The sequence below is a fragment of the Neoarius graeffei genome, chromosome 1, assembly GCF_027579695.1.
Source record: "Neoarius graeffei isolate fNeoGra1 chromosome 1, fNeoGra1.pri, whole genome shotgun sequence".
Lineage (NCBI taxonomy): Eukaryota > Metazoa > Chordata > Actinopteri > Siluriformes > Ariidae > Neoarius > Neoarius graeffei.
Genome location: NC_083569.1, coordinates 58,484,923 through 58,490,339, shown reverse-complemented (window position 1 = coordinate 58,490,339; position 5,417 = coordinate 58,484,923).

The following is a 5,417-nucleotide window of genomic DNA, read 5'->3' as shown; positions in this document are numbered from 1 at the left end:
GAGCAGTGAGCAAAATGAGTGTGTGTGCAAAATGAGCGTGTGTGTGAAGCAGCTCAGAGGGGCTTGGTGTTCTTGATAACCTTTGACCATGTATCCTGGCTGTAGTGCTTGTTTTCTTGTAATGTGATTATCCATTCTGTAGTAATGGAAATTATGTCACCTTTTTACACAGAAGCCTGTTATAGAAGTGATAATTATTTCTATACATATTTTTTTCCTGAGGGTGGTTTTTTAATTATTATTTTTATATTAAAAATGTTATTCAGGCAGTTTTTTCTTTCAGTACTATTTTCTGAAGGTTCAGTAATCTTTGTGAACTGCTTCTATCATCTAATATTAACATTTAAAAAGACAAAACCTGTTAATTTTATCTTGTAATAGACTAGGTGAACTACATTTCAAACATAAATACAATATAAACACAAAGAAGGAGATTTGTCAAAGTTGTTACATTGCTGTACTGAATTTTGGAGGAATGTATATTGCATCAAAATTTTCAGCCTCTGCTCATTCTTGTTCTAATAACTGAAAGCTGAAACACAGTTTGATTACGTCAGTGTGTTTTGCTGAATGGGCTTTTCAGTCTGAACAATTTTGAATTATTACAAATGAACAAAACTGGTTTTAGTCCAACAGTCAAATATCCAGGGTTAAGTAGATTACTTAGGAAATGTAATCCAGCACTGTTATAAATTACATGACATAAATGTAATCACTGATTACATTTATGAACCAAGTAATGAGTTTATTTGGAGTCCATAATTCTGTAACCTGACAGCTCTTTTCCTGAGAGCATAAACAAATAAAAAAACCTGGAGATTTTCCCTGATATTTTTAATAATTGATACCAGTGACCCAACAGCATGAAATCATGTGACTTTATGGCATGTCAGTTAAATATTAAAAAATTTTGCAGTGCCAACTTTGTTTTGTTAGAGAAAGGTGTGCCGAGCCGTTAACAACCCTACTTATGCTACTGTACAACCCCAAATCAGAAAAAGTTGACACGGTATAAAAATGCAAATAAAAAAAGAAAGCAATGATTTCTAAATTTACTTTGGCTTGTATTTCATTACAGTCAGTATGAACCTAAGATATTTCATGTTTTGTTTGGCCAACTTCATTTCATTTGTTAATATACATCCAGTCCTGTGTTTCAGGTCTGCACATGGGCGCAGATAGAGGGGGGGACGGGGGGGATTCGTCCCACCCAGATTTAAATTCACCTCGTTTGGTCCCCCCCACTTATAGGGAGGAAAAAACGTCTATGCTGTCTTTCTTTACATAAGGCAAACCTCACGGAAAAATCAAAAGACTAATTACCATTCGGTTTATTGAGGTGCACAGCAGTACATACATAGTTGCAACTGCGCAGACTGCACAGGTTGCGAGCTCGAGCTTGGTTGCTATGGTTACCCATAACAAGTTTGACAGGCATATCAGGGACAGCGCCTCCTAGTTCAGGACCCCAACACGGCATGATGAAGGGTGCCAAAAGGCAGAAAACGATTGCATCGTTTTTTCAAAAAAAAAAAAAAAACGACTGTAAGTAAACTGTGCCTTACTTTATCATATCACCTTGCAATTTTTTGATAGTCTGTTCAAAGTAATGTCGTAGTGAAAGTAAAATCGTACGGAGTAGAGAAGCCTTTCTGGTAGCCTCCTTCTTTCGGTGGCAGCCTGTAGATACAGTGCTCAGAAGGCAGTTTTAATGTTTAATCTGGCGTTCCCTGCCATAATTTCAGCGAGCATATTGTTTCATAAGGAAACTTTGTGAAGAGTTGTTGACTGACTGCCGCTCACGCAACACACAGGCATAGTTAGAAAGTCAGGATGCACTGGTTTACACTTTACACACACACACGTAGCCCAGCCTCTCGCTATGTTTAACAGTTGGAACTTAGCGGTTTTAAAACTAGTTTTGCAATTTCTGTGCGTGATGATAATGTGTAAACTTTGGATTTCCATAGGCTATGTTAAAATGTTATCATTGTCCTGGCCTGCAGGTAGTTCCTGGTGATGGCAGTGAGGGAGGTGAAATAACATGTATACACACTACCGTTCAAAAGTTTGGGGTCACCCAGACAATTTTGTGTTTTCCATGAAAAGTCACACTTTTATTTACCACCATAAGTTGTAAAATGAATAGAAAATATAGTCAAGACATTTTTCTGGCCATTTTGAGCATTTAATCGACCCCACAAATGTGATGCTCCAGAAACTCAATCTGCTCAAAGGAAGGTCAGTTTTATAGCTTCTCTAAAGAGCTCAACTGTTTTCAGCTGTGCTAACATGATTGTACAAGGGTTTTCTAATCATCCATTAGCCTTCTGAGGCAATGAGCAAACACATTGTACCATTAGAACACTGGAGTGAGAGTTGCTGGAAATGGGCCTCTATACACCTATGGAGATATTGCACCAAAAACCACACATTTGCAGCTAGAATAGTCATTTACCACATTAGCAATGTATAGAGTGCATTTTTGATTAGTTTAAAGTGATCTTCATTGAAAAGAACAGTGCTTTTCTTTCAAAAATAAGGACATTTCAAAGTGACCCCAAACTTTTGAACGGTTGTGTGTGTGTGTGTGTGTATATATATATATATATATATATATATATATATATATATATATATATATATATATATATATATATATATACACACACACACACATACATATATATATATATATATATATATATATATATATATATATATATATATATATATATATACACACAAAATGGAATAATTTGCTGACAGCTCAGTCCCCCCCAGTTCAAAAATCCTATCTGCGCCCCTGGGTCTGCAACACATTCCAAAAAAAGTTGGGATGAGAGCAATAGCTAGTAATGAGGTAAAACAATTTAATAATGATGTGATTTGAAACAGATGATGTCAACAGGTGATTATAATCATGATCTGGTACAAAATTTAGTATTCAGGAAAGGCCTAGTCTTTGAGGGGAAAAGATGGACCAAGGATCTCCAGTTTGTCAACAAATACGTGAGAAATTTATTGAAATGTTTAAAAACAATGTTTCTCAAAGAAAGCTAGGAAGAGATTTGGGTATTTCACCCTCTATGGTGCATAATGTCATTAAACGATTGAAGGAATCTGGAGGAATTTCAGCGTGTAAAGGGCAAGGGCGCAAGCCTTAGCTGAACATCTGTGATCTCTGATCCCTCAGACGGCACTGCATCAAGAACTGTCATTCATCTATAGCTGATATAACTACGTGGGCTCGGGATTACTTTGGCAAACCTTTGTCAAGCACTACAATACAGAGTTACATCCACAAATACCAATTAAAACTTGTTAGGTTTTGATCTAGGTATAGCAAAGGAGGTTGAATTGACAAAGTATGATCTAGGAATGTAGACCTTTGCCATCTAAAAGATTCTGCCTCACAGATCGATCCGGGAGCAAAGTCACTGACACAGGCACAGCTGTTCAGAGATGTTTTTCAGTTTATTGTAGGGCAAACATGAGTATATATTCACATTCAAGAGTGTGTTGTAGCGATGTGATTGGATGATGATGATTTAATTGACGAAGCTAAGTTATCTATGCATAACATAAATGGGTGATGAAGCATTGCATGACTGGTTTAGACTACACTATTTAACTGATTGCTATCAGTAAGTTGATGGAAATGGTGATTTTTCTCGATATACTGAGGTAAAGTTTGGTGTTCCACAAGGTTCTGTCTTAGGCCCACTGCTTTTTTCTTTAGAAATGTTATCTCTGGGTGATATTATTTGTAAGCATGATATTAGTTTCCACTGTTATGCTAATGACACACAGTTGTATGTTTCTGCAAAACCAGATGAGAAACACCAGCTTAATAGAACTAAGGAATGTGTGCCTTGCTGTCTGGATGTTCCAATAAGTGCATAAAAAAGCTCCAGTTAGTTCAAAATGCAGCAGCAAGAGTCCTTACGAGAACTAGAAAATATGACCACGTCACCCCTGTCATATCCACACTGCATTGGCTCCCAATCAAATTTTGAATTGTTTATAATGCGGCGTGGCGATGTAGCTTATAGCAAGTTATGGTCGCTGAACTGCTGGTTGTCCAGGTGGTGCTCTGAAAACAGTGTGGGCTTTACAGATAATTGTGCTAATTTTGAGGGCACTGCTGGCCTGTTAGGGTGGGACGGTATCCATCCCACTCGGGAAGGTGCTGCTCTCATTTCTTGCAGCATAGGTCATAGTCTCAGAACAGGCCTAGTTAACTTCTGACAATCCAGAGCCAAGGCCAGGGAGCAGACAAACAGGCTAAACCGACTGTCTGCTAGCTGCACAGAGTCATCACTCAGGGTCCACTACATCGAGACTGTGTCTGTTCCCTTAGTTCAACAAAAAAATAGAAATACTCAGAGAGTTTGTTCCAGTAACCTAATCAATATAAAATTAGATCATACTGACTGTACAGCCGCTGCCAGCACCTTTGATCTAAAGGTGGGGCTATTAAATATTAGCTCTCTTACATCTAAAGCGCTAATGGTTAATGAACTTATTGCTGATCAGGAGTTTAATGTATTGTGTTTAACAGAAACATGGATTAAACCAAATGAATATATAGCATTAAATGAAGCTAGTCCTCCTGGATACAGTTACATACGTACAACAGCCTCGTCTAACTGACAGAGGAGGAGGCGTCGCGGTTATTTATAATGATTATCTAGGTGTAACACACAAACCTGGTTATAAATTTAATACATTTGAAGGTCTTCATACTAATATAATGTATGTAGCCTCGAAAAATAAGTCTACCCAGTTAATTCCGTTACTTATTATTTACAGGCCCCCGGGGCCATATTCTGAGTTTCTTTCTGAATTTTCAGATTTTATCTCAGATCTGGTTATTTCCTTAGACAAAGCTTTAGTGGTCGGAGATTTTAATATTCACTTCGATAACCCAGAAGACCCTTTGAAAACAGCATTTGTGTCCATTTTAGATTCAGTAGGAATTAATCAGAATGTCATAGGACCGACCCATAATGGTGGTCACACCCTCTATCTAATACTAACATTCAGGTTAAACTTAGAAAATATTGTCACACTTCCACAGTCTGAAGTTATCTCAGATCATTATCTCATCTCATTCAGTATATGTCTGAGTAATAATATATGCACCTCACCACACTACTGTATTAAATGTACATTCATGTCAACTACTGCACAGAGCTTTATAAATGATCTCCCAGAGTTATCAACTTTGATTGGGTCACTGTCAGCCCCCAAAGAACTTGATCAGGCAACTGAATGCTTAGAGTCAACATTCCGCTATACTTTAGATAATGTAGCTCCTCTTAAAAGGAAAATGATCAGAGAGAAAAAATTAGCACCTTGGTATAATGATGACACTCACTTTAAAACAGGCCACTCAAAAATTGGAACATAAA